The sequence below is a fragment of the Corvus moneduloides genome, chromosome Z, assembly GCF_009650955.1.
Source record: "Corvus moneduloides isolate bCorMon1 chromosome Z, bCorMon1.pri, whole genome shotgun sequence".
NCBI classification, from domain to species: domain Eukaryota; kingdom Metazoa; phylum Chordata; class Aves; order Passeriformes; family Corvidae; genus Corvus; species Corvus moneduloides.
This window is the reverse complement of record NC_045511.1, coordinates 43,910,427-43,934,900: the sequence shown is the minus strand read 5'-3', so window position 1 is coordinate 43,934,900 and position 24,474 is coordinate 43,910,427. Positions and strand designations below refer to the sequence as shown.

General features: G+C 37.0%; 1 long non-coding RNA gene across 6 annotated transcripts in view; it reads left to right on the top strand.

Moving 5' to 3' along the window:
- The first annotated feature begins 1,436 nt into the window (after window positions 1-1,436).
- LOC116438304 overlaps window positions 1,437-24,474 on the top strand; it is a 40,274-nt gene continuing 17,236 nt past the window's right edge. For 5 of the 6 annotated variants that reach the window (XR_004237667.1, XR_004237665.1, XR_004237663.1 and 2 more), the window contains exons 1-2: window positions 1,437-1,757; window positions 23,363-23,437. This is a non-coding gene — a long non-coding RNA (uncharacterized LOC116438304). Of the gene's footprint in view, window positions 1,758-6,418; window positions 6,564-23,362; window positions 23,438-24,474 lie in introns of those variants that run through there. The other variant, XR_004237664.1, reaches the window with a different exon arrangement.

The window sequence follows — 24,474 nt, the reverse complement described above, 5'->3', positions numbered from 1 at the left end:
TCTGAAAGAGGGAATCTCAGAACTTTAATGCTCATCAAAAAACTACTATTTCCTAGAAACAGTACTCCTTTCTGAAGTCTAAAATGCATGAATTTTTTTTCCCAATTTCATTCAAAATCTGGAAAGTTTTGCAATGATATCAATAATAGAAAGTATGCAAGTATTGTAAATGTGTACTACACTTTAGAAAAAAACATAGAGCTGAGTTACAGAACACACATCTGTAAAATTGTATGAAATTTCCTGTTCTGATTGGAAATAATAAGGTCATTACATACAACATTTTTCTCTTCATATATGTTGTTTTGATAAAGTGTTCATCTGTGCTTGTAGTGGCTTCAGGGTTTTTAATGATTTCTATGGGATTGAAACACGAAAACCTCCAACTACAGAATTTATTTTCAGTATAAAGAATTTATATTTTCCTAAAATATGCCTGGATTTACTGTGTCATTTTAAGTGAAAAGGTCATACAAGGTCAGTGTGATTTCAGTTTTTTGTAATTAGTTGTAACTGGAGGTAATATTCCTTCGTTTTAGGGACAAAACCAAGTATATAACAATGAACTCTTTTAAACTACTTTATTTTGTTGGTCATGTGCAGGGAGGGAAATGTCATACTGCAAGGGTACAGAAAAGATTAATTACCCATAGTCACAGGATATGTCAATTGCATAGGGAGAAATAAAAAAAAATCAGGTCTATAGCACTCTTCCAAGTCCTTTGCTTCATTTTAAAACTCATTGTTCACCTTGAAAAATGCTTGAGTTGGAAGTACTTCTGTATTTTTTTATTGCATTCACAATAGTAAAAAAAATGTAATTTTCATATGGCTCACAGAAAGCCATATGTATGTGTGTGTTTGTGTGTGTTTTCCAGGATTGAACTATTTAGCAAGAGTTAAACAATAAAATAAATATCTTCTTCTACTTCTTAACAAAGTAAATAAGGGTGAATGAATAGAGGAAATCTGTTCTCTTCTAACATTTAAAATGAGCCTCTGAGTGGAAAAAATAGGAGTGTTTGATAAAGGTTGTTGTAAAGGAAGAGCAATGCTCCAACATTTACAGTACAAAAATGGACCAAAGAGGAACAAATAAGAGAAGTGGATGAAGGACATGCTAGAATGAACGAGGGATCTTTCGAAAACTAAATTTTAAACTGCATCCAAGAATGGTACAGAAATTGGCAAAAATGTTGTTAAAGCCAATTTTGATTAAGGTTCCAATAAACAGTTCTTGCAATTTTTGGAGGTTCAGACTGGATATAAGGTGGATGTTTGCCATGTAAATGAATTATTCATGTTTAAGGAGGGTATCTTGGCATAAACATTGGGTTCTGTCTCAACCACACTGCATAGGCGGCTGGAATGAGTGAGTCATTGCATTTCTTCTTGAAAGAAAGGTTATGCTTCTTGTCTTAGGGCTAGGGGAAAACTTTTAGCTAAATGATGGAGAAAATAGGGGTTTTTTTCAGGGTTTATGTAGGCCAGCCCTGCTGAGGCTAATAATGAGGTATATGGGTTAACTGAGAGAAGGAAAAACGGGCACATTTAAGTTATTAATCAAAATGTCAAGAATTAATGCAGACACTAAACAAGAATTTACATGTTTGCTATGAAATGTTTTCTTCTGCTGTGATTGACAAATATTCCTCTTTAGGAGAGTGAGAAAAAAGACTCTCAAGGCCAGAGGGAACCATTAAGTAAGTGCTTCAGGGCAAGACATGAAGATGAGGTGTTTGCTACAGAAGAAACAGGTAAATATTGTTAGAACTCTTTTCTCTTTCAAATAAGTTTTCCTATTGAAAATAATTGCCACACTAGATATTAGTAAAAATAAAAAATTCTGATAAAATTTTCAGTAAATTTTCCAAAGATGCTCACATAGCCAGGGTCTTACATGTTTGTCCTTCTATAACAAATAAATGAAGAAAATATATTTGTTTTATTTACTTGTTTGTTTGTGTCCATAGAGTATTTTACTGCATGCATTTTAGCTTTAGGAAAACGTAAAATGTCAAATCTAATTGCCACTGATTCAGTTAGAGGATCATTTGGCATTCTCTGGTATGTCTAATGGAAGGACTGGGGGAACTGCTCTGCAAGGACCTCTGTATTTGCATTCTTAATGAAACCTTACTTTTAAAATGGTAAAAATATTCACCTTTGAGTAAAATGGTACACTCTTTGAGAAAACTGGTTGAAATACTTCATGCATCTCTGAACAAAAGCTCTTCCAGACTTTCTGTCTTATTCTTTATTAATCCTTTACTGACCTTCAAGACAACTTTTTCATAGCTCATACATAAAGGGGAATAGCTAAAATTCATATTTGAAAAGGCATATAGTCAGGCGTTGTGACTAACTGATTGGGATAGATTTACAGAGTATACGAGTATTTGGGACAGTGACTTCTGTTAAAAGTAAGTGATATGATTTGTGAAGCATAAGAGATCTGTTTTCTGCCTGGTGCATAGAAATTTATATACGGTTCTTCCTTCACAACAAATGATGGGACTTGTCTATCTAAAACCTTGCACATTCTTCTGAAACTGTACCAGATATTGTTGTCATAAGATTTTTTGATCTGATCTCTGAAATAAAAATAAGATTTAATGTGTTTCTGCAGCTGGATTTTCCTTCTGTTCATATCGTAGCCATCAGGTAGTACTCATAGTCACAGCTAAATGACCTATTTGCAATAAAAATATACATAGTTTGATCTTTTTCTCTTTTTTCCATGTTATATAAATGAAGACTTGCTTTTTGCAGAGGTGCATATGGAATTATAGTTTGAGTGTTGCAACCTTGACTACTTCATCTTCTATGTTATTTTCAAGTTAAATCTGATCTTGTCTAAAAACAAGGTTTTCTAATAGGTATAATCAAAAGATGTCATGTCAGGAAGCATCAATACTGTCTGTCTACCAGTAATCTAGAACTCAGAGAAAGCAGTCTTAGGAGCATACCATTAAGTCTGTGAAAAATGGTAAGGAAGATATAAATCACAGATTTATAGAATCATTTAGTTAGAAAAGACCTCCAAGATCATTGAGTCCAACCTTTGACTGATCACCACCTTGTCAAGTACACCATGGCACTAAATGTCACACCCACTCACTTCTTGAACAACCCCAGTGATGGTGACTCCATCACCTTCCTGGGCAGCCTATTCCATTGCTTGCCGACTCTTTCAGGGAAGAAATTCCTCCTGATGTTTAACCTGAGTATCCCCTGGTGCAGACTGAGGATCCTGTTGTCCTGTCACTGGTTACCTGGGAGAAGGGTCTCCTTTCAGGTAGTTGTAGAGAGCTGTAAGCTCTCTTTTGTAAGCCTCCTTTTCTCCAAAGTAACACCCCCAGCTCCCTCAGCAGCTCCCCATCAACTTCTGTTGCCCTTTGCTAGCTCCACTGCCTTTCTCTGGACACTCTCCAGCACCTCAGTGTCTTTCTTGAACTGAGGGGCCCAGAACAGGGCACAAGATTTGAGCTGTGGCCTCACCAGTACCAAGTGCAGAGGGACAATCAGTGCCCTGGTCGTGCTGCCGCACTATTGCTGATACAGGCCAGGATGCCATTGGCCTTCTTGGCCACCTGGGCACATTCTTGGCTCATGTTCAGCCACTGCCGACCAGCAGTCCCAGACCCTTTTCTGCTGGATGACTTTGTAGCCACTCTTTGTCAAACCTGTTGTGCTGCACGGGATTTTTATGGCCAGAGTGCAGGATGCAGCACCTGGTCTAGTTGAACTAGCTTATTGAATAAGCTCCTTTAATACCATATCTGTCTCTGGTGTGTTTTTAATAAATTTTAGTGAAACTCTATAAATGTACAGGTCTGGCAAAGCAGCGTTTCAGGTCTCTGCTTCCACCCTGTTTTGTGTCATTGTGGTCCTCCTTCAGCAGTCACCAGTACCCTCCCATCCAGGAATATTTTACCATATTGCCTCATAGATGGACACACAGCATTGCCAACCAGTTGTCAGACCTCTTCTGTGTACTCTGCAGTAGCCCCTGGTGAAAGTCTCAGCAAATGCAGAAATACAAATGTGGTGTAAAATTTGCAGGTTGTTTCTGGCTCAGACCCTTTCTAATGGGTCTATTTACACAGCGTTACACAAAGTTCTGCACTAAAGCAAAAAATTAATTTCTTTTCAAAATAGGAGTGGAAGAAGACTATTAACTACTGGTTTTGAGCCATTTCAAAACTATCAGGAGTAAATGGGACTCCAGAGAATTCTGTGGAACAGAAAACACTGATGTGAAAACCTTCCCCCTTCAGCTATTTGCAGAGATGAAGTCACTGAAATTTTATACCCGACACCTCTCTAATTTCTCATCTAAAGCTTTCTGTCTCTTTGTGAAGACCATTTGACAAGGAAGACAGAGAAGCAGCATTTGTAGTATCTGTTTAACGTAACCAGAGGCAAATCTTATGATTTATAATATACATTATGAATCACAGAAAGAAAATGTGATGCCAGGCTGCAGATTAATCAGGCAAATGATGTTACTAATCAAACTGTGATTCTTGTGATGTTTACTGGAGCATCATGTTTAATTCTGAATCAGAAATCCCAATCAATAAATATCAGAGAATGGGAAGGATCCATCTGCATCCCTGTATTTAGATTAAGTGATAGGGCAGTGCTCTGGTTGTTGTGAAACCTATTAACTGGACAGCTTTGTCTAGATGTAATCTGTCAGGGGAGAACTGTGAATTGGCCTGGATTGCAGAACATCATGGTTTACAGTTTCAAATGTTAAATCATGACTGTTAAAGAGTCATGATTTACTTTACTGATATCACTTGTTTGATCCATTACACTTGTTCTTTATCTTTTATTCCACAGCTTGTACTGCTTTCTTTTAGATTTCCTTACTATGGGTACCAAATTAGTGGGATGGACTTCATCTTATTTGAGTGCGTGTTATCTCTCTCCACCTGACTTGAGTACAAACGACATCATTATGCTTAGGAGCTTGCTGGTAGCCAGCTGAATAATTATGAGCACTACTGTCACTGACAAGGATTGCATGCTGAAACAAAATATGATAATTTTAAAAACATTGTGAATTTGATTATATATGAGGAAATGCAGTTTTGAACTTCTGACCTCTACTCTGGTCTCTATGAATGTTGGATCAGATGGAAACTGTCCAAGATCTCTAAATTTGCCTCAGTTATTAGATTATTAGCACCAGTAAGTGAGAAGGCAAAATGCTCAGGATCCAGATGCCCATGACCATTTTGCACTGCCAGCTGTCTCGTGGGAAGGTGCAGGTGGTCTCTGGGACAATTTGTAGTATGAAAACTGCTTTCTGGAAGCCCAGGTGATTGTGCTTTGCTAGAGTAAAGGCTTGATGCCTTTCCTCTTGGAAACCACCTGGTTGTAGCACTGAAACCTTCGAGATGATTTGTTTTCCAAGCAAGAGGGTACTTATGTGCTGGCGTTAGCACTTACTGGCATTGGTGAATCCTGAACTCTTTGTCCTGTGTTTCAAGGAAAAGACACCCATTGGAAGGCAAGACATAGTTTACTGGAGGAGACAGAGAAGAGAAGAAAAAGGCCAAGGCTAAAGGAAGAAAAAAGTTTAAATATGACACTTCAGTCAGACTCTTTGCATGGCCCATCTTCCTTCTTCCAGAAATTCTTTTGTGCACCTGGTTTTTGCTTGTGCAATCTGCGCCTTCATGGCAGCCACAGAAAAAAGGCAACAATAGTCTTTAGCAGGCAATACTCTGTTAGCATGGATCTCTGCCAACAGTAGTCAGCAGGAGAGCTTCTCTGAGCTACTTAGCTGGTAAACAGCACCTTTACCTAACCTTTAGTCAGTTGATAATACATTAATGTTTGACAGCTGATTTAATGAACTCTGCTGGGCTTCTTAAACAGTACAGGTGGTGAGATCTGTGTGTTTTGTGGAGGAAGGGCTTAGCACAGTCAAACGGATTTGAGTGGAGCTACGTGATTGTTTGGTGCTTGAGGCACCAAAATACATGTCTTAGAACTCCACACAAATAGCATGTATATATATATATGTAGATAGATAGATAGATATCTGTGAGTATCTATTTCTCCAATAATTATAAGAAAAATTAAGTCAGTCTGGGCAGTCATCACATGCAGGTTGGGTTCCACCAACCTCACTATATATTGATCTGTTAACTTCCTGCACTGATTATGACTCTTAAGGGGACAAAAAAAAAGTATGAAATTGCTTTGCTAGCTTCTAGCCTTCTGAGAGCACTGTACTGGTTCCTGTACGCACCTGAAGTGTTTAGAACATTTTACTTCTTACATACCCCAGTCTTGCAGGGTTGGCACTTGCACAGCACTACAACTCTTAACTTTCCACATGTATCATCCTGCCCAGTAATTAGCTTGAAAGAAACTGCTGGTAGCTTCCAAAACCCTGAAAAACCTGCTTTGTAGGCTTAGGTGTCTCCCTTTACATGCTGGTGTGGTTTGAACGACCTTGACTGGTCAACCTGGAAACTACTGAAGACCAGAACTGGTATTCCTTATTTTCAGAAGCCAGAAGACGGACTTCCGTCTTAAAGGTAGGTTCAGGAAACCCTATAGCAAATGATAGTGTGAAAACAAGTAAGGGAAAAAGTGTTGTGGGTGAGAGAGGCAGAATTTCTTCACAAAGCAGTCATGATATGATATTGTTATGTTGGAAAACTAAAAGTAAACACTGTTTTACAGATTATCTCACTTTAATGTAGCTTGAGTACCCTGAATATTTATGGGTTTATATGTCTCTTTGAATGATAGGCACTTCTAGAGACCTCACCTTTCATTACTATTTGAGAACAGGAAGCTTTCAGCAACCATAGGGAGAAACACAACTTTGTGGGCTTAATCTCGTATAGATGTCATTTTGTTACTATTGAGAGGCTGGTTTGAGTGAATTGAACGTTTTTCTCGCTTGTGTATTTAACGTTCATAAAACCTTCTTTGTTTGATTCTATGGGAACAGAATTCCCAAAAATACAAAACCAAGCTTATCTGAGGCAATGATAATATAAATAAGTCATGCCCAAAATACTCGTGGCAGGATCACTTTGAAGGTAATGAATAATTATTTAGTATCCAGGCTGTCTATTCAGTTCTTGGTTCATGCAGGCAAAACTGCCTTTTACTCTTTCAGGAGTTCAGCATAGCTGATGCATCCAAATACTCTTTTGCTGCTACTCCCAGCAGCCTTAATAGGGCCTGACATCACAACATTGCATCATGCTGCCCTTCCTGTTACAACTGAATAAGTTCAAACAGTGCAATATGTCTAGCCTGTAAATGATATCAAAATTCAAGGCCGCCTTATGTAAGCCAAATGTTATAACCAAAAGCCTTAAGCTGTGACTGGAACTCTTTTGGTACTGGCATAGAGTTTACCTGTTGTATGCACAACACAGCTGTATGAGGGTGAAGGTGTTCAATGACTCAAAGAGTTGCTCAGTCTAGAATTTAGGAGTGACTTCAGATCATCCCTTTCATTTACACTGCTGCATTATTTTAGCAGCAAGGTCAACTCTTTGGCCATGTCTGCTTGAGTAGTAGATTGTGATAGTTTCTTTCTCAAAAATAAATTACCCTACATGTGCTCTCTTTGAGCGAGTGCCCCAAGTTCGTCCAGAAGTGGAAGCTGGTGCTAAATACATTACTCAGTCTCTTTAGTGCAGCTGTAAAGATGGCAACCCATTTGCTCTGTTGTATCGTCTACTAGCAGATATCTGGTGAGAGCTGGAGGTGCTGGTTGGAGATACAAAACACTTAAATGGTGTTGATTCACAGGGAAAGTCACTATTGGCAGGACATTATGTATGGTGGCATCTTTGTTCTGATACCTGGTTCAACCTCTTTTAAAAATTATTCTAAAGTTCTTAAAGGTTATCTTTTGAGACTATGTATCTGCTGAGGCTTCAAGGTGTTGAAAAGTATAAGTGGAATATTATTTAACTTATGATTTGGATTCCTGATTGTGTTTAAACAAGTTTTCCTGGCCATTTTTGTTGTGGTTAAAATTCTTACCCATGAGTTGTCAATTTAAATCATTATATCCGTTCTAAGCTTTGAATGTGGTGCTGATTGTTTAAATGGAAATTAATGGTACACATATATTCTTTCAGCATCAAAGAAACAGAACACTGTATTTACCAGCATTTACAGGCACACACCGTACAATACATGCATACACAGTCTGTATATAATGGAAGACCTTGCCTTTCATAGATCAGGCGTAAATGGGATAGAAACAAAACTATGTTGCTCAGTTCTCTGTGGGTGTTGACATATCTAAATTTTATACTAGATTTTTGTGAATCTAACGAATCAACCTAACCCTCTGGCCCAAATTCTAATTTCTGCTAAAGATTAGAATATGTGTATATATATATTCTTTGCCCTTCAGTTTCTCCCTCCATTTATAATATAGCTAGATAATGGAAACAAAGATGATGGTATCTTACACGCTTTTTTTAAAAAGGAGGCAGAGAGAAAAGTAGCATCTTCATCATTATGTTCAGCTAATCTTCCCATTATGATTACTACAGTGTTTTATGTTTTGGTTTATTGATAAGCATGTTTGTGGAAAGATTATATTCTTTGTACCTCTGAGTCACAAAAGATGTTCTCACTGAACTATAACAATTTGCAGTTTATTTCTTTAATGTTGTTTTGCTAAAGTGAAATGCGTTGCTTCCTTGTTTACCTTTTTAGGCAATGGTGTTCCTTCCTAATCATTTTGTACTCCAATAGTTAAACATCATCACAGTTCTGAAGTACCTGTTTAGCCATTCTGTGATTACGTCTCTCTATCTCCCCTGAAGCAAAAGCCACAAAATAACGATTCCTGTAAAGTGGAGCTAAACCCTTTTGTTCATTTATTAAACTGCATTTGAGAAGGCTGAGAAAGATGGCAATTCCAGTTTAAATACTGTGCAGAGAGGGTAACATCAGCGTTGTCCATGCATGGAATTGTCTTTTGTGATTAGTTTTGTCTGCAGTGAGGTACTAAACCTCTGTAACTTTGTTAAATAGGGAGCTCAAAAGAGCAGAATGTTCAGTAATTAGCCAGGCACTTGGGCAACTCTGACATAACTTAGCATTTATTACTGTTTTGCTCATTGTGCTAACCTAATTCACTGACCTTTAATACAAAGCATGCTTCATTTTCAGCAAGGAAAACTGGGATATGCATTTCCACCTGGGAACTGGAGAATATTAGGAACAGCTGTGGAGCCCAGTTCCTCTCTGATGTGGCCAGGATCTGGAATTGCCCTCGCACCTGTGGCTGTGGCCAGTTGTGGTGGTGTTGCCAGCAGACATCTAGAAGAGCTGGAAAGCTGCTCTTACTGTCAGTCTCTGCGGGGGATTTGTAGGTAAAGAGCAGGGATAGATGAAGGCTATGGTGCCTTGGGCTTCTCTTTTTCATACCAAGAATTCTACTGAATGATTGAGAAAATAGTGAAAGTAAAAAATTCTACATTACAAAGAAACTCTGTACGCATCTTTTCTACACAACTTGCAGTGGCTCTGACAAAAATAGTGGTACTTCAGACAGCGTTTCTTTAAAGATGCATTTAACAAAGTAAATTATTGGGGTTTTTGCTTGCAATTACCCCAACTGCAAATTCTAGTACATTCCGCTGCATAGTCCTCTCTTTTAAAATAGATGGATTCTTTTGCAGTCTTTACGTTATATGTATGTTTTATTTTTAAGTACGTTTATATGTAGATGCTTACATATATATAAAAATTAAAAGTCCTATATCTCAGCAGTTTTATAGGTTTCTTCCCTCTCTTCTTCCCTCTCTGTAGTGTCACTAGATGTAGTTTAACTTACATTACTGTCTTCTGAAGCAAGGCCTGCATTTATACTTTTTTTCCTCTGTCTCATCATTGTTATAGTAGCCATATTTTAAGTAATATCCTGATTATTTTTTCCTAAGAGTATAGCCTTTTTTAGCCAAATTTTCCTTCACAAAATTTATTAAATAATCTTGATTTATTCTTCTCTACAGTTATACTCCTGTAAATATTCACCTCTCTTCCATAAATAAGCTTTTAAAATGGGTCCTCATATATTTTATTTTCTGGATATGAAGAACTAATAACTATACATTGAAAATTTTAAAAGAAAACTGCATGTTTGCTACCTAAGTCAGTTATGCTATTCTAGTGGTATTTCTTTCAAATTCCTAAGATTTTTATAGCTGATTGACTCTCTAGAGGATTCTCCTTAAGTAGGTAATTTGGATTTCACACTGTCTGTTTTTTTTAAGGAAAGGAAAATAGGCAGAGAATATTCACAATAAATATCTGTTATTATCTTCTCTCCATTCTCTATTAACAATTGGAGAGTACTTTTCTTTCTATGGTTTCTGTCTCTCTTTAATTATCTATTTATTTTTAAAGCCCAGAAAGGGAAAACAACTATGGGGCACTCTTAAAGTGAAAATGATCAGATGGCAGAACTGATTGTGAGAGATTATTTTAGTAATATCTAAATCTGTCTCAGAACAGAAGAATGTATTTTTTTGATTCCTTCAAGCTCTGTATTTCTATGTTTTCCGTGAAGATTTGGAGTAACTCAATTTGGCATGTATCTGGTTATGCAATATTATACATAAGCTATTAGAAAGAGAACTGTAAGGTTAAAAAATTTGGTTTTATAAGTTGGAAAAATGAAAGTTGAGTTTTCTTGTTGAAACATTTCTGCTCCCTTACCACCTATCATAGTTCCATCCTGCACATTGTGATTTGATTTTAATTAAATTAGTATTTATTTTTTATTAGAAACTCTAGATTCATTCAACAGCAGAATAGAAATACCAGAGTATATATGTGACAGGTTTTAAATTTATTATTAAAATCAGAAACAGGGTAATTTTACCAAGTGGAGTTGATAATTTTGAGGTGTTACTATCTTAAAGGCTGTAGCACAGGTCAGACATAGAATCATAGCTCACATTGTTGATGTTCACCTCTCTTGTGTCCCAGAAAAATGAGAAATTTCAGGGTGAGCAGAGGTGGGAAGAAGCCTAAGGAGGGACTGACACAAAGTCTTCTATTCCTGTCTCCTTGGATTACATCTGGATTTTGGCAGCTATTCACATAGAAAATGAAAAACAAGGGATAAAAAGCCCCACATTAAGCTCAGAATAACTTAAAGGCAAAGCTGCTAAAACCAACATTTGCCAGGGCATCTTCTACTCTGTCTTTACTAAGAGTGTACTATGGCAAATCTTAAAAAGATTAGAAGCTAACACCTTTGATTATTTGAAATTCACTGAGCATATCTATCATTTCTACTCCTCTCAGATATAAATGCAACCCCTCTAGTTTAATTCCTAGGTTACATCATTGCTCTTTCAAGCTGATTCTTTGAGTAATTCCCCCAAAGTGTGCAGCAAGAAACGTCTCATGACAGGCCCAGTGTTAAAATCATTGTCAGCTTCAATTGTAGCATTTCTGAGCATTCCAGCTCCTTGCTAAAATACTTCATGTTACAATAGACATGAAGACTGAAGTGCTGTCCCCCTATTGGAAGAGGAGCAGGGAAGGGAAGTGAAGGATATTTTCATGGGAAACACAATGGCAGAAAACTGTAGTGAAAGTCAGTATTGTAAGAAGAGGTCAAATTTACAGCAAAGTGAAAATACACTCTGTTCTTGTAAAAGGCAATACAAATTTTCTTGAACTCTTTGTTCTTTTATATGTGAAGAACTCTAGAAGATGAAGTGTGAAGTATGAAGGCTCTTGAGCCCATGATTGTTGGAGGCTCTGTTTGTGACACTGCTGATCATCTCTGCAACAGAAATGTTCTCTGCCATCTCTTGCCCTTCGAACACCTGAGTTTTGAAGTCCCCATCCCAGGGGGTAAAGATATGTAAAATATATATGGTCTAAACACTGAGAGAAAGACATTTACATTGGGCTTTCCAGACCACAAGGCATTTAAAAAACCCCCAACAAACAACCTCCTAGGGGTCTTATGGCCTTCCAAAAAGCAGGGAACTAAATTATTACACCATCTTATCTGCAGTGACACTATGGGGTATTGTAAAATTTCTTTGCCACTGCAAACAATAATTGGACCTGAATTAATGTGAATACTTTAAAATCCTGGCAATTTAATTGAAAAAATGAATGTATGGTGTGAACAAGAGTCTAATTTTAATTATATCAATAAAATAATCTCAAAAGTAAAGGATTTATTTTTAAGAAAATAAACCTTTCATATTCTAAATTGAAATTCACTTAATACATTATAGTCTCAAAAAGAAAAGGCTGTGTTGTTACAGCACATATCTTCAGCGCTGAGATAATTCATTTAAATGTGTTTTTTTCACAATATGAGTACTTATCTCAGTCAGTCCCTCCAGGACACCATAATTTTGAAATAATGTGTTGCACTAGTACTTTAAAAATCTTCTTCAACCCCTGCTATTCATTCCCCAACATACTGAATAAATCATACAAGCTAGGTTTTTTAAAAAAAAACCCTAGATTTTTATGAAATCAAATGCACCTTGTGAGAGGTCACATTTCCTTCTGAAAGAATTTTTTCAGCTGCTCTCCGATTGAACAGATCTATCCCCACATAACTTTGGGGGTGGGATAATGTACCAGGATACTGCTCAAATATATTTTTCTAGCTTTTAAAAAGGAACCTCTCTAAAGCAGTGGACACATACAGAGGGCTGTTACACTTCCTAATCAAACTAATTGATTAATATGATTAATTAATTGCATTAATAGATTCCATGAGACTCTTGAATACCAAAGATATTTCTTTTCCTCCATCTTTTTGTTATAATCTTCAACGTTTTCCACTTCTTTGAAATCTGGGTAGAATTTATAACTGAATCTTGGAAACGAAATATTTAAGGAAATGTAAAAATATTTGAAAATGTTCCTCCAAACTTGCTTTGAATTTTCTGAAAATATCAGCCATCTTACTTTTAAAATGAGGTGGGGCCATTTAGCTCAAGTATTGTAGCTCAAGCTAGCTAGCTAGATAGAGAGATAGAGAGATAGATATAGATAGATAGCTCTCAATCTCCTCTATTATTCTGTGAAGTGAGAAATATATCTTAAAGTTTTGCAGTTGAAAGGTCATACCATAAAATGATAAAGACTTGTGACCTGCGCAGACTCCTGGTAGTCCAGGCAATGGACAGTAGTAATGCAGTTTTTACACACAGATTCAATTATTTTAAGAGAAAAATGCTAAATATCTGCACACATTTTGCAGATATATATGGGACTATAATTGATGACAGTCAGTGTAAGAAGGTAATTGACAGGTTTGTGGAAGTTTTCTATGCTTGAAGTAAAAATGTAAACATACACTACTGTAAAACCTGTATCTTTCCATATATTAGTGCGAAAAAACTATGAAATCCTTTTAAGATGAATACTTCCTATGATTACCTTCCTGTTATTCAAAGGAAGACGACACCTCCTGAGAGAACTCAATGTATTCCTGCAAGAACTGCAGAATTGATGACTCTTCTATCATGATAAATGATATGGTAACATTAATAGTGCAACATTAATTTCTTCTGGGCACCTCCCTTTGTTTATTACCTAGAAGAATGTGTTGACTAATAAGGAATTAGGTCACCTGGCTTCAAGATAGTGGCTCAGTTTTGCTGCCAAAATGCAAAATGGTTCCCTCTTTAATGGTTTGCCATGGCTGTGGGTTTTTTAACTACAACAATCCCAGGTATACATGAAAGTAAATTCAGTGCTATGGTGGCCTTGAGATTACTTCATACCCTCTTTCCAATGTAAGAGATGGGCTTAATCCCCAATAAAAACTACAGAAAACACAATTGGGTGCATCTCTACTGAAGCTTCTAGTGATAGAATGAGCCTTATTTCCAAAAATACTTTTCACTAAGGCTCTTATCAGGGCCGAAACTAAGGACTCCCAAATAGAAGGTCTCAGTAATAATGCAAGTTTGATAAGTGGTATCAGAAGAGTTAATTAAGGTGTCTCAGGTGAAGGAACCATGTGAACGTCTTCATACATCTGGGGGAGACAATCTATAGTCCAAATGATAAAAAAAATTTTGTAAGACTCCTACAACTAATCATAGATCAACTGTCTGAAACAATGCCTGTCAGCTCTGTCAGCTCTGATCAAAATAGAAATCCTCATCACGCAGTAGGCTTTGTGTGAGGTTAGAAACAACAGAGAACATTTTGTCATGCTTTCTATTATTTTTATTTTCATTTTTAAATATGAAGATGAGACATTAAGTCTCAGGAATGAAACAAATCAGAGTCAGAATGAAGATTCTTAAACCCAAATTCTTAAAATACCAGGAAGGAATTCAAAATAAAAATTCCTCAAAATAAAGAAATCAGAATAGATTAGCAGAAGATCATAGTTGCTCCAGTTTAAACCAACCAAATTCAATCTTCTAATTTCTTCCTTTATGTCCTTTTGAACCATATTTAATATGATGACATGTATTAATTTACATCACTGCTGATCCATTCATACCTATGGAGTAGGACATTACTCTGCCTTTTATAGGAGTAAATAAACACAAAGTCAGTAATTCCTGTCTTGAGGGGTTTGGGGGGATCTTTCACCTGGTCTTTGCTTTGAATTTTTGGGATGATCTGTCTCATGGTTACTGAGACAGGTTGCATTTTCAGTTTTACCAAATATTCTATTCTATTCTATTCTATTCATATAATACAATATAATAGAGTACTTTTCTTGCTTCCATGGTTTTTTTTCTGGTACACTCTTTAGCTCCATTTTTAGTTGTTTTTCATTTCACCTTGAACATCTTTCTCTCATTCTAGCATTACATTTTCCATCAATATTTACATTTTCTGATATTTTATTTTTTCACCTTCCCACAAGGAATCCACATCCTCCCTTGCCAACTTCTTAATTTTTATATGTTTGCAAAATCATTTATTATTTATCATTTCACCCTACACTTTATTTTTCATTCATTTTCATCCCAACGTTCTCAATCCTTTTCATTTATTCCCTCATTCTAAGCTTTTATGCAGCCTTTTTGAAGCATTGATTCTGCTTGTTGGTCTTTCATTTATTTTTTCTGTCTGTTTATCCACTTACCAACAGTGGTCACTTATTTATTGAAGTTTGTCAAGTTGTTTCTAATCTGGACTTGATATGGCAGTAACAAAATCCCAACTGTTTTTAGAAACTGCATATACAGTTGTAATTCACACATGCCTTGCATCTATTTCTCACAAAAAATAATGCCAAAACAATGTAAGGCTGAGCATAACCTTTGTGTCACCAAAACACATCAGAGATACTATAAAGTAAAAGTTATTTGAAAGATCATTCAGACAGCTTGAGGTTGCCTGAAGCTACCACAAAAATAGTATTATTTTCTCAGAACTGTTTAATGTATCTGTGCTGTCTTTAATTTTTGGTACCTAGTTGAAGGGAAGTCTTGTCAGTGAAGGCCTATGCAACGGTGGCATTCTGCAATTCTGCCTTTTCTGCATCTTCTGCTACCAGAGCCCCCTCTCCATTTGTAAAGGGTCCACATTATCCTTGCTTTCCTTTTGTAATTAGTGTATTTAAGAAGCCCATCTTGTTGTTCTGAACACCTGTAGCCAGATTTAACTCCAGATAGCCTGGAATTCTTTCTACTTAATCTCACAACCTCTTTAGAGTCATGCAAAGTGGCCTGACTGTTTCCATCTCCCATCTCTTTCCTTCTTGTGTCTGACTGTTCCTTACTCCTCCATGCAGGTCTCTTGCCTGCTTTTCCTGATATCTTGCTCATTGGGATGCATTGTTTTTGAGCCTGAAGGAAGTGATTGTTGTATATAAAACAGCTTGGTTGCATTGCCCTTCTTTGCAGGGTCTGTTTCCATGGGATTCTTCCAAGAAGATACCTGTTACAATCTTAATTTCTGCTTTGCTTTGTCATCATCTAATAATGAACTCTACCATGTCATGGTCGCTACAGCCAAGCTGCTCCCAACCCTCAGATCTCCAATGAGGCCTTCCCTATTGCTCTGTATGGGGTCGAGCAGCGCATCATTCTTTGTGGGATCCTCCACTACCTGCAGCAGGAAGTTGTCATCAAGGATTTCCAGGAACCTCCTGGACTGTTTGTGCTTTGCTGGGCTGCTTCTCCAGAAGAAGTCTGGGTAGTTAAACTCCGCTAAAAGACTAGCGCCTGTGACTCAGAGACTTCTTCAAGCAGCTCATAGATGATTTCATCCACTTTTTCCTCCTGGAGTCTGTAGCACAACTCGCAACTATGTCATCCTTGACTAGTCTGCCCTTTTATCTGGCCCCATAAGCTCTTGACTTGCTCATCATCCACCCCACGACAGAGCTTGACACATATCAAGTGTTGCCTGACATAGAGCACAGCCCCACCCACAGGTCTGTCCCTCCTAAACAGCATGCACCCCTTTGGGCTTCACTGCAGATCCTCACTGAAGACAGAAAATAATGCCTCATAACAGTCAGAGGAGACGAGGACATAATTTAGAGAATATGTACAATATCTCTGGAAGAGAGAGAAGGTGCAAAGAGAAGGACCATTTACTTTCAGTTAACTCATGAAGGTTGAATAACGCATCTTTGTGACAATCTGAACTAGCTGCACTGTATTTATACATTTTTACACTGGGAGAGGAAAATGTTGAAAAATCTCAGATGCATTTTGAGATTCTTTTGAATTTTAACTCAACAACATAATGCTGTATGAATATAAAACCACGTCTACATACATACATATACACATTTCTCTTTTTGGCCATGTAGTTGCTGAAAATGTGCAAAGCATGTTTGTTCTTGTAAATGCTATATTTAATTACCATATCTAATTTAAACAGTTTCCTGGGTCTTTTCTATTCATGGATGTTACAAAGTCGAGGTTTCATACACAGCGAGCCATTGGCCAAATATATCCATCTATTATAATTTCCGAAGAATACTATGAAATAGTCTAGTAACAAACCTCTAAAAGTGTACCAAGACAGAATACTGTGTTGGTTTTACCAGAGGAAAAGGCTAGATTTCATCTCCTCCCTGTTTTTAAAACGATTCTATATTTTGATATATTTAACTTCTATAATGTATCATAAAGCATGTGAGCATACTTTCTGTTCTCTTGGGTATAATGTGTGGCTATCAAGCTGCCATGACTGCTTAGGGTAAACAGAGTTAGTCTGGTAGGTTTCTAGGAGTGGATCACTGGAGTCAAACCCAAATTGCTTTTGTCATTAGGTGTGTCACGGTGTCCCAAGTGGTCACAACGAATATAGCAGCTTATGACTGAAAAGGTTGCTTGGCTGTAGATTTACTACCAGAAGCTGCAAACATTTTCTGTTTCTATTAAGGCTTTTAAAGATGTATTTCAGTTTTCTTCCTTTCCCCAGTTTTCTTGTATCCTCTTTAATCAGAACCTCATCCATACCTGTGTCCAAAAAAACCACATGTGGAACAAACCTAGAGAGGTTATTCAATTTATGTTCATTTTGCAAGGCTCTTATTTGGCACTTTTCAACCAGGCAAAAGATCTATTATAGCAGATGTCTGAGTGGATGCTGCAACACTGAGGTTCCATTTCACAGAAATATTTCAAATTTTTTATTTTCTTCTGTACCTTGAGTTTAGTGTGCAAAACTTGCCAAAGGAGCAAAGTGGAACAGACTTGCACCAGCACTGAATGAAATAGTGAAAATTAGTTTGGCTTAACAGAGAGTTAATTCTACCACAATGCATTAAACTGGTGACCTTTAAAATAGGCTGACAATGTGTCCATTCCCAGTGTCACTGATTAACCTTAAAAATTAAAGACAGAGAAGTTTCAGATGCTTGGGTGCAGCTACGTATCTACCTGATGTGCTTTGCAATGGCATTTACAAGGAGCTAGAGCCAAAGACTCATCTTTTCCTTTGGTTTAAGATGGAAATAACTGATATTTCCATTTCCACCCCCCTCCCAACACATATTAGAACTTAGAAATGGAAGCCTGAATATGCTTTGAAATTTCATTGCCAAAGCCTAAAATTACATTGTCATGGCCAGGCTTAAATTTCCTTTCTCCTTAACCACTACAAAGACTGCTACTAAATTTTCACCAAAAATATATTCTGAATTGGGGAAGTTTTATTAGATTAGTGAAAATCATCAGTGAATTAAAGTGTCTTGCTTTCAAAAGAAGCTTTCAATAACTGTCACTCCTCTTCTTCTGTGAATTATTTATATATTCATTTTGCAATGAATATATAAATTCTACAACTAAGTTTCATAACACTTTTGTCAATAGAACGTAATTTTGCTCATATCATTCTGTCAACAAAAAGACAACAAAATATAATCTTTGTCCACTGAACTAAACTGCAGAATCGGCAGTATCAAATAGACAATGTTTACTAGCTAAAAATATATCTTCTCCACTCTGAACAAACTTTGATTGAATATTGAGAGTTTTAAATAAAGTTAAATTCTATGAAACACCTATAACTTAATAATTTTGCCGAAATGAGATCACTGCTGATACATCCCCAATTCTGGCTCTCTGTCTTGGCAGTGGGATTTGGGAGACTTCTTCAAGACAGTAAATTTGCTCCTGAATTTTCAATAGGTAATTGCTACAAGATTGGTTGGGTTTTTTTCATATGAATGTTTCCTGGGAATAAGAAGCTGGATGGGGTGATAACCATTTTACCTATATCTTAAATTTTACTGCTCTGTTCATTCCTATTTGGATGTATGAACGGTAGGGTACAGACTCCAAAAACCTGGTCTTTCACTCCTCGTGTTGCTTATTGTGGAGAAAGTATCTGTCATAATGACTATTTTTTTCAGATATGGTTTTATAGTTTATGACATATTTTGAGTTTCTCTGTGTTGCCAGCTTCTTTCATTATGGCTCTGTTGATAGCACTACATTGCTTGTGAAGAACTTGTGTACTGGAACAACTACCATGACAAAATTAATGCAAAATTGTTACTCCCTAGCTTTATGTCAGGTTATAACACTGCTGTATTGAAGAGATGACATCTCTGGTTACATGGAAAGCTTTTTCATGTCTTACACTATGACTGAATGGTGGGAACACAACTGATTTATAGTTATTTGTGAAGAGGACTGGAGGTGAACATATAGTGTGATCTAACACTTGGAGTTCAGGAGAGCCAACATTTCTTTCTGAATTTTTCACTATAACCTCATTACCCCAGTAGTTCTCTTTGGTGTTTCTCCAGTTCATGGTGTTCTGTGAAGCACCTTGAGATCTATGGAGACGTGGTTTTATCACATGTTGTTATCACACTACAGGATGGTAGAATTTTGTCAGCATGGCATATGAATCAACTTTCTAAAATGAGCATCAATCTAGAGAAGAATTGATAAAGTGTTCTTTGTTTGTTTGGTTTGGTTTTTTTTACAATACACCAAAGAATACCCATCAATAATTCTGTACCTTTTCCTTTTCAGTAAGCAGAAAGAACAATTACTGGGAAATGTCATTACACTGAGAGAATTGATGCTTTTTTAGAAAATGAATGACTGCAGTGATAGCTAAGTGTTTAGATGTAATGGCTGATACTATATCAGTAAGAAAAAAGAACTTCCTTTAAAGTGGAAAAAGAACTTCCTTTCCTAAAGTGGACAAAAATAATTTATTTTAGATTGTTCTCCTTTTTGCCAATTGTCTTCTGAGGTGATAATTCTCTTTTTGGCCCTGAATATAATTTCAAATTTATTTTCCCATTCTGCATGTAAGTTTGATACATAAAATTTCTTTTCTTGTTACATTCATCAAGGGTACTTATGCTACCCAGTTTAGTTTCTTCCTGCAATAAAGGAGTGATCAGAAAAAGTGGCATGAAGTTATTCTATACCAAAAAATGCCCTTGACATTCCCACCACTCAAGCAAAAAAGCAGCTTACAAATGCTTCATTAGACAACTGCTATTTACATGCTGTCAAGATGTCTTTGGTGTCAGTACTTTTTCCCCAGCATTCAGCCAGTTAAGACAATGATGTGCTCTTATACCATGAGAGATATTGTATTTTCTAGTATAGGTAAGAGCTGGAAGTTTTTACAAGATTGCAACGTATGTTTTGCCCCAATGAATTCTTGAAATTTACTGTGAGGAATAAAATTTGACAGAACCCTAAACTACAGAAAATAACTTTATATTTTGTCTAACTTCCTGTTTTCTAAATCATGCTTATTTTATATTTACATGCCTATTTATATGTACACACAGATATGGAGATTCCCACTGACTCATGTAAACATCTTAAGCTGTATAGCTGCCTACATATGGAAAGGAAAACAGCCAAATCTCTTACTCTTCCAACGTTTCTGTACTACAGAAGAGTCACAACTTCCAAACACAAATTTCTTTTTCTCTTGTTTTCTATTTTTTTTTCTTTACTGTTCTGCAGTATTTGAGAAAGAGGCCCTTTGGTTTTTTGGCACGAAGATTTTACTAGGGTATCTGCAAAAACAATGCTTTTATTCCTCATTGTGACCCTATAGGGCCATAAAATTCCATAAGTGTACATGTGTTTGTGCTTGCACATCTAGGCTGGGGGGTGTGTGAGAGATGCTCTCCACTGAAATGGCATCCAACTCTAAAAGCATAAGCTTTAGATCAAATATTCAGGGCACCTGTCCAAATCAAAGACTGCCGTTTTGATAAAGCTGTACATACAGTAAATATTCTTTGTGACATAACACTTATAAAAATATTATGACAGCATTGAAAACATTTTGACAACCAAGAAAGCTATTTAAAATAGGAGAGACAACCCAAGTAAAGAAAGCAAAAGTAAGATGGCCATCTTGAAAAGCTCTGGGAAGGGCTGTGGTTTTCTTGCATTGCTTTTGTTTACAATGAAGTGAGGGAGTTCAGGATGTTCAGACACATTTCCTCTAATGAGATATCAGTCCACCAGTGAAAGGATCAGAAATAAAGTTTGGGATTAAAAGAGGTGAAAAGAGGAGAAGGATTTTGTCTTGAAGTGCTGAGTGGGAAGAGGATATGAACTGAGATGTCTGATTCCTGCTAGCAAGGCTAACTTTCAGATTCACCTGTAAGGAGGACACTAGAATCCCACTTAATTGGCTTCTGTAAAATTAATATCTGTTTCCTTTTTCAAGGATCTCACAAGAAATTACTTAAAAATTTTAGGGGTAATCTGAGGATGTATTTTTTTTCTCACTCTCTGTAATCTTGTTCCTGATTATGTAATTAAAAAATCTTGTCCTTTTATTTGCCAGAAAAAGTATGCACTGTTTCCATTTTAAAAGTCTGATATTAAGTGTGACTCCAGGTTGAAACTAAAACACTGGAAGCATTCTGCCTGTACTTGTTACCTTCAAAGAAAAACAAGTCATGTGTGCAGGCAACCCTTTATGGGAAACACTATGAGGTCCTGGAATGAAGGAAAATTCAGTGGCTTGCTGAAGTATTTTCTATATGAGTTAATTTGAGTGGGTTTTTTTGGTGTGTGTGTGTGGTTTGAGGTTTTTTCCCTTGTTGGTTTGGTTTTTGTTTTGTTTTATTTTGTTTATGTTTGGCTGTATGGGGTTGAGGTTTTTTTGGGAAAGAGGACTAAGTGTCCCTTGTGCAGGTTCCTGATGTAGGTACCTCCCAAACAGTCTTACAAATAAAAGCATAGAAAACTGGAAGAATTTCCAGCCCAGCTGTTTACTGGTGACACTGTAATTCAAAAGATTGCTCTCTGGAATTTTCATTATGTTTTAGATAGTTTAAAAGGTGTAAAGTTTGCTCCGGGAAAACTTCATCATAATGTATCTGGAGATATTTTTCTGCTTCAGCCAACCCAAAAGTTCATGTTTTCTTTTGTGATGAGTACTTAATCCTGTCTGGAATACATGACTAAGCAGAGCAGAGGTAACAAAGCCTCCTTAATCAGGAAAATGTAATACTTCTCCTACAGTTAATTGAGGATTTTTTCTTTTTCACCCAGTCTTAGTACCATGGTCAGGTCCTCTCCCCAGCTCTCATGCCCTTCTTCTGCTTATTTTGAGCAGCCTTTACATTCTGGTGACTTCTTCTGCTCCATAACGGTAATAACCACCACAACAATTTGTGGTTTTAATTTCACAGTTTTCCTAGACTGTTGCTGCTTTGTAGTGTTTCCAGTCTTATTACCACGTGGTAGCCCAGTTCTCACTTCCATTTATTCTGATATATTTTCTCTGCTTTTTCATTCTCCAATCTTCCCTCCCTCTCCCCCTACTTTATCTGTAGATGTATTAATTCATGTCATTTTGTGCAATGGAACATGCAAATCAAAAGCATTTTACAGAGGTGCTTCAAAAAATTCAGTATGAATATGACTATGAACTGTAATTTAATATACATTTGTACGTATGCACATATTAAAATAATCTCAATCTGTAATTATACATTAACCTGGTAAAATGAAAACTCCAGTGCAACCTTAAATGTAGTGTTACTCTCTTGTCATAAGACTATAATATACATGTATCCAGAGAGCTAATAATATAGTTGAAGCTGATGGTGACAGTTACTAGTATATTACATTTTCTTAGTTGTTGTGGAAACTGCTGTATATATTTGACCCTGTCCTTACTGAATACGATGAATGTTCCTCCTAAAGCTGAAAGCTGCATTTGGCATGGCACTAGGTATTCTCTTTTCCCTCTCCACTTGCAATTTTGCTTAAATAGTGTCTCATTTCCATTTCTAATTTAATTGTACTTTAGCTCATTGTGACAGTATCTGCACTTGACAGATTTGTCACAGTATTTGTCCTATTTCTATCAACTGCCAGATTCCCTTTCTTTTTCAGGTTCTCCTTTCTTGTCCCAGAACCTAGTAGTCACCATATTTATATTAACAGAACATAACCGTTTGAAGTAAGATTTGCCTCATTCATTGGCACTGGTCTTAGAATGAATTTATTTTCAGAGCACTTTCATAGCAGAAGACATACAGATATTTTTCAGAATATCAATGCTTGAACTATTTTACCTCTTAGTTTAGTTGGAAGTTTGGTTTGTTTAGGCTATGTTTACAATGGATTTTAAAAAGAGCAAAAATAATAATAAACACCATGTCCCAGTTGTTTATTACATAATTACCAGCAAAGAGACCAAGAGTGCCATTCAGACATGTGAAGCACTAAATGACCAGAATTAGACTTATGGTGTAGCAGTGGCTTTTTTCTCCTCTCCTGGAACTTGAAATGTTCTGTCAGATATTTATTATGTCTGTCTGACTTCTATCTTATTTTTTATCTTATTTTCAGGATGTGTTTTTGACTAGTTTAAACACTTAGCTTTTATTTCTCTTTGATCTTTTTGTCTCCAGTGCCCTCCACTGGACCAGCTCCAGGAGCTCCTTGTCTGTCTTCTGAGGAGCCCAGAAGTGGACACAGCACTCCAGGTGTGCCTCACCAGGGCTGAGTAGAGGGGCAGGATCACCTCCCCCGACCTGTTGGCAATGGTCATCCAAATGCAGCCCACAATGCCACTGGCCTTGGTCACCAAGAGATCTTGTTGTCCACCAGCACCCGCAGCTCCTCCACTGAGCTGCTTTCCAGCAGGTCACCCCCAGCCTGTGCTGGTGCCTGGGCTTGCTCCTCCCCAGGTGCAGGACCCTGCATTCGCCTTTGCTGAATTTCAGAAGGCTCCTCCCCTCCCATCTCTCCAGCCTGTCAAGGTCCTTCTGAAGGGCTGCACAGTACCCTGGGGTATTGGCCACTCCTCCCAGCTTTGTGTTGTCAGTGACACTGCTGAGGAGGCCCCTGCCCCTTCATCCAAGTCACTGATGGATAAGTTAAACAAGACTGGGCCCAGTACTGAACCTTGGGAGACACCACTAGGAACAGGCCTCCAACTGGACCCTGTCCCACTGATTACAATCCTCTGGGTTCTGCTGTTCATCTTGCTCTGATCTTTTGTCAGTTAAATGATGAGCTCTGGAGCAGTGTGGTCTATTGGTCGTGGGAAGTCAATATGGCTTTTCATTAGTACTCAGCTTCCTCTCAATTGTAACAGAATATTATCTAGGTAGGCATATTTGCTTATTTTTTAAAGGAGGTTTAAAACACACGGACTAAAAGTAATGTTGCAAAAATTAACCACCACCCTTCCACTAACAGATAAAAGACATTTACTTACGGGAGATCTGACAAAATGTATAACTGAATGTCAAATGTGTACAGATTACTATGGAGAAAAAGGATATAAACACCTTTTAGTATTATGTTGCAAGACATCCACTAGATAAAAGAGTAAGAACAAAGAATATCAATAGGAAACATCCTATTTCTAATAATTTATGTCATGGGTAGGTATTACTGGGCTGAAACGACTCCATGAATGGATTGTGGAGGTGAAAAAAATGATAAGGACATGAGGACATGAACAATGTGTTTTATTAGTGATGTATATAAGGGCTAATGCTCTCTTCAGACTTTT